Raw genomic sequence first — 8,159 nt, 5'->3', positions numbered from 1 at the left:
GGGGCCAGGGACAGGGGCGCTGCCTTGGGGCTCAGGGCTGGAGGGGTGCAGTGCTGGGCCTGGCTGTTGTGCAGAGGGGAAAACTGACCACAGGAAGCCCTTGGTGGTTTTCCCCAGCAGTACAGAACCCCACCCCATGGATGTCCTTGGTTGTGGGTGCTGCGAGCAAACCCTCTGCTCTTTAGATTTGGCTTGTACAGGAGGGGCTGGACAGGATTCAAGCAGGGGCTGGATTAGACACTAGACTAAATACTGCTTCAGCTGGAGCCGCCTGGATCCCTTTGACTTAAGAAGTGGGCTGGCAGCAAGGTTCCCGCTAAGGTGCGCGCGTGCGCGGCGGCGGCGCACAACTGAGAGCGCGGGCGCGCGCAGCCTGTTCAAGGCAGCGAGTGCTGCGGCCCCCGCATCAGGACCGGGCGCGCCAGCCCCCATCCCTGCCTTAATTCACCTCGGGGAGGAGCCGCCGCCTGCCCCGAGTGAGGCTCCGCCGGCTCCGGGACACTGCTCCGCTCCGCCGCATCGCCTCGGGGAGCAAGAAGGCACGTGGCGTGAGGGCCGGGGAGCGGAGCAGTGTCCCGGAGCCGGCGGAGCCTCCCCGAGGTGCGGCGAGGCAGGGATGGAGGCTGGCGCGGGCTCCGTCGGCTGTAGGAAAGTGCTGTGCTCCCCGGCCCTGATGTGGGGGAGCGTAGGTCTTCCCCGCAGCCGACGGAGCCCGCGCCAGGCCTCAGCCACCGGCCCCTGGCTCCAGGCCGTGGCCCCAGCTCCAGCCCTGGCCTCCGCCCCTCCGCCCCCTTCGGTAAGTGTCCCACGCCGGACCGAGGCGGCGCGCTCACGGACCGAGGGAGCATTGGCTGGCAGGGCATTTTCTGTGAGTATTCCCAGACTGGAACTTCTCTCGGGCATGGTCCAGGACACCCTGAAGTTGGTGACCTTCCTTTATCAAATGACATCTCTCTAAAATGGAGGTTTCCAGAGAGAGTTGTGGGGAGGGCGGTTGCTTTCTGTCATTGAGAAGAGGTAGGGAAAAGTTCTTGTAGGCAACTGACTGGCTATATTCTTGTGAAAGGATTATTTTGATAGTGCTGGATTTTCCTTCTGTGAGCGAGGTATTAGGGACTGGGAGTCTTGGATCAGCACCTTTTTAAATTATTTTTGTGCAAGTCAAAATAATTAAAAATGAGAATATGATCATGAAAGTCAGTTTTTACTGAAAGCTTTTCCTTTTTGTGGTTTTTTTTTTTGCTTATAACATCATTCAAAAAGCCATTTTTATAAAGAAGGCTTGCTAATCTTCTAGAGAAATATATTGTATGCAGACAATATTATCACTGTTGGTCAGCAGTTTTTAAAAAGTGATCGTATTACTTTGAAACAGCATTTGTATATGAAATCCTATTTTAAACTATGATGCTAAGAAGAATCACGCTTGCGGAGCTTATAAAACAAATTAGACTTGCTTAATCTGTGCTGTTTCCTGATTTAATGTTCTTTTTTTCACTTGGATCATGTTTGTCTCCTGTAAAAAAAATTAAAAAAAAAAAAATCTTGGACCCTGTAAAAGGAACCACTTATTGTGGTACTTTGATCAGACACTGAAAAGGTGTATCACTTTTATTTATGGAGGATGTGCAGGAAATGGAAATAGATTTGTTGATGAAGTGTACTCATAGAACACACAGTGCACTGGACAGGCACCATTCTAGTGCTGTTTATCCATTTTATTCAGTGACTACTGGATGACTCTTGGACAAAGGTGTAGTGGCTCAGCTTCAAATGTGTTGGAGGACTCTGGGTAATGCCTAATCTGTGGCCTGAGACATGAGTTTGCATACATGTCCAGCTTGACACAAAAGTAGCTCAGGTATAAATGTGTATATGGTCATTTAGGTTGAGAGTGTAAAGCCACCAGATGTGATGCTAGCTGTATTATTCTTCTGTGTGCTGTTGGTACCAGAAGCTGTCATGCCTGCTTCAGAGGGATACGTAACCTTTTTATTATCTGAAAATGTACAGCACTACCAAGCTAGGGCCAGATTTTGGTCTCTAATGTTCTTGCGTGACTCCCATTGAAGCACGTGGTAACTGCCTACGCTATATATACTATTTTATATATAGGTTTCCCCTGCTTTATGTGGGTTCTGTATGTGTGAATTTGCTCTTATGCAGTGATCCTTTTTATACTAAAAATTCGGTATATAAGAGGTATATTCACTCTTATGTGATCAGTGTGGTGGAAGCCCACAGTCAACTGCTTTGTATGGTGCATTGTGGGCCCATGCACGATCCCCCAGCAGGTAACTCTGTGAGGGAGGGGGAAGGGGCTTGGGGGTGCAGATCAAGGCCCTTGTGGTGAGAGAGGGAGCAGGGCACAGTGAGTGGGGCTCTAGCTGGGCCAGGTGTTGGGACAGTCGGAGCGTGGGTGGCTCGTGCAGGGGGGGGTCCCCCCCCGGCACCAGCACCACGTGGGAGGGGCAGGATGAAGGCGGCACCACTGTGAAACCTTCAGCTCACGGACAGCCCTGTGCCCAGCTCCTTGCAGCCTGACCTGGTCCAGCCCTGTCAGTGCGGTGCCCTGGGAGCCATGAAGCCGCCCAGCAGCAGTGCCTATGGCCTGTGGCTGCCACTCAGGACAGCTGGTGCCCATGCTGCTGGAGCTGGAGCTGGAGCTGGAGCAGTGCAGGGGTCAGTACAGTTGAGGTCTTAGAATGTATCCCTATTTATTGCATTGCAAAGTGGGTTTCCTTTATGCAACTTTAAGTTATGTGTTGTGTTCTAGGAACGCATGTACAGCATAAAGCGAGGGAAACATGTACTGTATTGTGTTTGTTATAGCCAGGGCTCTGCTATCCAAAATAGTTGCTCCTATCATGTAGTACTACTTCTTAGCCTTACAAGATAATTCAGTGTTCTATATTACAGTTGTCCTTATGTAATTTCATGTGCTTAATAACTTGAGTGTGCACTGTTTTCTGATGGATAGAATCATAGCTGCTTAAGCATTTGTAATTGACAGTGACAATTAGTGATTAACATACAAAAAGCTATTAACCTTGTTGCATCCAAGGGAAGGGAGATAGCCTTTTAACTTTTCTGTTTAATTTAGAAAGACCCTAATTCAGCAAAGCAAGTGAAGCAGGAGGTGTTTAAAGTGCTTTACTGAATTGGAGCTCCAATGAGAAAAGAAGGTAAGAATAGCAATGAATTTGTCATCATGTAGATATATGTAATTTGCATTTCAGCTGAGCGGGCATATCTAAAAGAGACATTTACTGTGGAGCTGACTAATTAGCTCTGCAGTAAAGCTTGAGTGTCTACATCTACATGTGGGGTGCTGTTAGGCCAGAGTAAATTAATTCACTCCATTGTAATTTACTCTGCTGCAACACGCATGTAAACTTTGACTGGGGCTGACTTCCGGCTAGCTCCGCACTGTAGCACCCTTAGCCCCTCTGCAGCATATTGAGTTGGGTCAGAGCAGTCCCAGCCTGGCAGCATGAGCCCCTGGGGCCCTGTGCCAGCCAGGGGGCTGCTCTGCCCCAGCTAACATGCTGTGATCCTGGGTGCACATGCGAATGCTGTGCCTGGGAGCAATAAATTCTGTCATGAACTTATTAGAGGGTTTATTGCATTGAATTAATTTCAGATGTAGCTGAGCCCATTGTCAGCTAACAAGAGTGGAAGATGAAGGGCCTGATTTTGGTAAGTTGGTGCCTTTTTATTTAGCCCTACTTTATCTCTGAGTGCTATTTGGATAAGTTATTACTTGAATCCTTTTACTAAAAGTAATGAGCTACAGTGATGACCAACCATTCCAGTAAGTTCTAAGAGTTGCTATTATACTTTCTCACTATGCCAGCATGATGACTTAATTGTAATGACTTAGAAAAGTAATTGTTTTAAAATCCATGTGTTACAGTTCATAAATACCAAGGCTGCATTCTCCCAAAATAACAAGTTGGTTTAAGAAAATATTACCACTCATGGGGCTGGTTTGCTTTTCACTCAGGCTGATTTCACTTATATTTAATTCTGTTCTGATCCTTCTAAATATCTGCTTTTCATGCATTAGTTCAGGGGTGGCCAACCTCCAGCACAAGTGCCACAAGTTCAACAGGCAGCCTGTGTGTGGCAGGTGGTAGATTGGGGAAGGGACAGGCAGCAGGGCTATAGATGGGGCAGGGAGCAGAAAGCAGGGTAGCAGGTCAGGCAGGGGACGGGGATCGGACAGACACAAGAAGGGCTAATTTGTGGCACTCTTGCCAAAAAGGTTGGCCCCCCACACTAACTGTCCCTCTGCACGCTTTCATGAGAGCATATGCAAACTGGCAGAATGTGGCTGGGATCCAGAACTGAATTGAGGAAGCTGGGACGCTAGAAGCCCAGTGAGAAGATCTGTTCTGTTGTGTCTGATACCTTCCTCACTGCCCAGTGTTAGGCAAGGCAGAGTTTCCTTTGCAGAAGTATTGTTCTAGGTAGGGTCTCCCTACCCAGGTCCTTGGAATGCTCAAGCCTCATTGCTTGGAGGTGGGAAGGATTTCACCCTACTACACAGCCAGTTAGTCTGTGCCATCCTACCCTACCTTCTGCCTGACTTCATACTAACATGGCTAACCACTTCTCTACCCTTGTTGGCTTGTACTGGATGCTCTGGATACTTCTTGAAATAAAGCCTGGGCAGTGGGGGAGAAGGATTTAAAAAATATCATACCAGAGCCACATCCCCCCTCTGAGCCAAGGAGTTTGCAGCCTTGAGGAGTGGGGAGGGGGAATCAAGTGGATCCAAGGAATCCTGAGCAAAGCAGGGCACATCCCCTCTTTTCTGCATCCCAGATATCCTCCCCCTATTAAGTCCAGTCTACCCCAGCCAGCAAGTCTTCTTAAGAACTTTGCTGGCAGGGACCTTTCCCTTTCTTTTCTCCAAACCCTTTATACTTCCTTGTTCCTAACTGTAAATACCATGTTTACCCTATTGTAGCACAAGTCACAATTTTGGGGATTACCTACCCTTCGATGGGGTGTTACTGTTGGTAACAGTTCTAGTATTGTGATATGTGCAATAAGGTAATTGTGAAAGCAAACCTAAAGGCTGCTTCTATCAGCAGCAGAAGTTATGGTACACAAAGACATTCATGAAGTTGTGGCACAGGCACCAGCGGCATCCTGAAGCTGTTGGCTGCAGTGGGAAACAATACAGTTGCTCACTCACTTTTTCTTTTGGGCCACTACTGCTATTGCAGAAAAAACTGTAAGTATGTAGGCAGCTATCTTCCTCAGTAACTGCACACTGATTTTCTCCAAGCTTGATAATTGCAATCATAATAGGATGCAGTGAAGCAGTTGTCTTGGTATTGGCGCTAGCCATTTTCATTCTTCAGAAAAGTTGTGTATTATGCAGTCTTTCAGGACAGATGTTTGTGAGAGGTGGTGCTGTTAGCACATTCAGGCCTAGGAAATCCCATGAATCTGTTGGGTTTTCTCTAAATTAATAAAAAACTAACTACATGTTCAACCTAACTCTGTTAGGGATAAATCAGTCTAAATTATGGTTGCATGTAAATGCAATTTGCACATGTGCTGTGAAATAAATATGACCTAAAACATTCAGTTTTTAAGAAGTCTGAGTTGGTCAATTCCTCTGTTTAAAAGGTTGTGATATCTAAAAGAAAAGGCATATTATATTGCTTTTTCAAATGGCAGGTTAAAAAACAATAATGGATAACATGCTTCATTGTATCAGAGGATAGAGTTGGACTTAGCTGCACCTTTTCCATGCTGCTCTTCCAGCATGTTTATTCTTACAGGACCTGCACAGGGGTAAACTGTCATAGCTCCCATGACTTTTGGAAATGATAAATTGACTTTGGAGCTATGACAACCTACTTTAATATCGTTGTACAACAGAAGTGTTCTGTCTCTGACTTGCCTTGTTATTCATATATGTTTTAGATGTTTTGATGTGGTATAGATAATAAAAAAGCAATAAATGAATGATAGTATTAGGTTGACTGAGTAAGTGTAAATGGGATTTTTTTTTTTTGTGAATGTACAAAATTAACAGGATAAGTACTGGATCACTGAGACCATTAACTAAGCTAAAGATTATAGGAATGGGTAGTCCAATGTATTTTTCTATTATGTTTTTCTACTAATACAGCAAACCTATTGAAACTTGCAAGAAAAAATTAAACAAAAAATTAAACCAATTTTTATGAGTTCAACCATGCTTTTTTTAAAACACAGTTTTAAGTTACTTTGTTTTGCAGCTTCAAGAAGAAGCATGAGAAGAAATTATTATTTAGCCCATGTTTAAATCCAGGGTTTTTATAACTATAACCATAATATGCCCAGCTCCACATTTCTGTAAAGTGAAAAATGAACTGGAAAAGAACTATTTAAATTCTGACTTCTAAATACCTCTTTAGAGAAGGCCAATACCATGAGAGTTAATGGCAACTACTCAAGTTCAAGTGGAACAGGCTGGGTGAAGGCAGTGCACCACGGAAAGGAGAGTGTTAAACAGAGTTGTTGTTTGGAAGAAAGAGAATGCAAATACCATTGAACTGTTGACCTGATTTAACATGCATCTTTATTGTACAGAATGAAGAAAATTTCAAGGAGAGAGAAGCAGTAAAATAATCCAGCAGTTTATATAGAAATGTACTAATAGAACAGTAATTTTCTTATTCATCACATTTATGAAAATAAGTCCTAGATTTTCAGCAGAGGTCTTTTTTTATATGAAATTCTTTTTTTTTTAAATATAAATCTTGTCCTTCCTGTGTCCTGGAGGTTATAAATAGAATCAGACTAGATATTCTTGCTTTTTGAAATAAAAAAACCCCTTTTCCTACAGAGCCTTTAAATGGTATACTGGAACACTGTGTATGTTATTCATCTAATTCTGCATAAAAGTGAAATTTGAAGGACATATATATTTAATTTCAAATTTTAGTGTCAGGATGCACTAACACTTCACTCAGAATCTTGAATCCCTTAACTAAATCCAGAACTTGGTTTCACAGCTGGAAATGCAAGGACCTGAAATCAATCTTAGCATATTGTAAGTAGACCATTTATAGTTTCATTTTCTTCCTTCTCTCTTGGGGTAATTGCAGGATTTAATTTAATGGCAACACGAGTTACTTGCCTGGGACACGAAGACAATTTTCCCCTGCCAGGGCATCTTGTGACTCAGGGGTACATTGTATGAGATGCTTTCAAAACGGTTACATAGTATTAAGTAATCCTTATTTGTCAGTTGCTAAATTATGTCTTTTATGAAATGGCATAATTTATAAACTCACTGTATGTATGTGGACATTTAATAAAACTACAACTCAGCAGGCAACCCACTTCTTTTTACAGATTAAAAATCCCTGCAGCCACATCCATGTCAGTGGTGAACTTCACCTGTCCCTAGAAGGGGGGGAGGAGTGTTTCCATCTAGCACACTTGTGTTGACCCAGTTTAAGCTTGCAGGTTGCTGAGCCACAAAATTCAGTTTCCAGGGTTGTCTGGAAATGCCAACACTACATCTGTTTACTACCACCCAACCCCAGGGTGGCAATTACAAGCACAGGGAGGGGGTTCAGTTAAAAAACTCAAGGTCTAGGGCAGCTAACAGTTACTTTTTAAAGTTTACAGCACATATATTTGCAGCAAGAGAGGACACAGTCGGACACAGTAGAGAACAGGCTGCTTCCTCTTACTTCTTGGAGGCAAGAACATACTGAACTTTTTATGAAGAATAAAAGTATTCCCGGACTAAAGTGTTGTGAATAGGTCTGGACGGAGGAAGCATGCACTGTGGACTATGCCGGGCCATAAATAATAGAATTGATTCATCTCAACACAGAGAAATTTAATTTAATCTTCGTTCTTCCTTTGCATATGTCTAGAGCCAGCACTAATGCTGAGGCCGTGCAGGGCCCGGGGGCGGCGGCCAGGCGGGGTAGCACCGCCCCCGGCCCCTTGCACACGTCACAGCGCCCCCCCCCCAGCCCCGGGGGAGGATTGCGGCGCGAGGAGACGGGACGGGGTGGTGGGAAAGCCCGGCGGGCGGGTCGGCCTAAACGCGCGGCAAGCGGATCCCGCGGGGCGCGGGCGGGAGGCGGTGGCTGGCCGCAAAGCCCGGCGCGGAGCCGGACGGGAGGGCGCGG

The 8,159-nt window shown here is 45.1% G+C and overlaps 1 long non-coding RNA gene across 1 annotated transcript; it reads left to right on the top strand.

Moving 5' to 3' along the window:
- The first annotated feature begins 693 nt into the window (after window positions 1–693).
- LOC109308924 lies at window positions 694–7,938 on the top strand. The gene is made up of 4 exons (XR_002100739.1): window positions 694–868; window positions 3,104–3,185; window positions 3,644–3,699; window positions 7,023–7,938. It is a non-coding gene; the product is annotated as an uncharacterized LOC109308924 (long non-coding RNA).
- The last annotated feature ends 221 nt before the right edge of the window (window positions 7,939–8,159 follow it).

This window comes from Crocodylus porosus, unplaced genomic scaffold, assembly GCF_001723895.1.
Source record: "Crocodylus porosus isolate Cpor-Errol unplaced genomic scaffold, CroPor_comp1, whole genome shotgun sequence".
NCBI classification, from domain to species: Eukaryota; Metazoa; Chordata; order Crocodylia; family Crocodylidae; genus Crocodylus; species Crocodylus porosus.
This window is presented reverse-complemented; position numbering and strand designations above follow the sequence as displayed.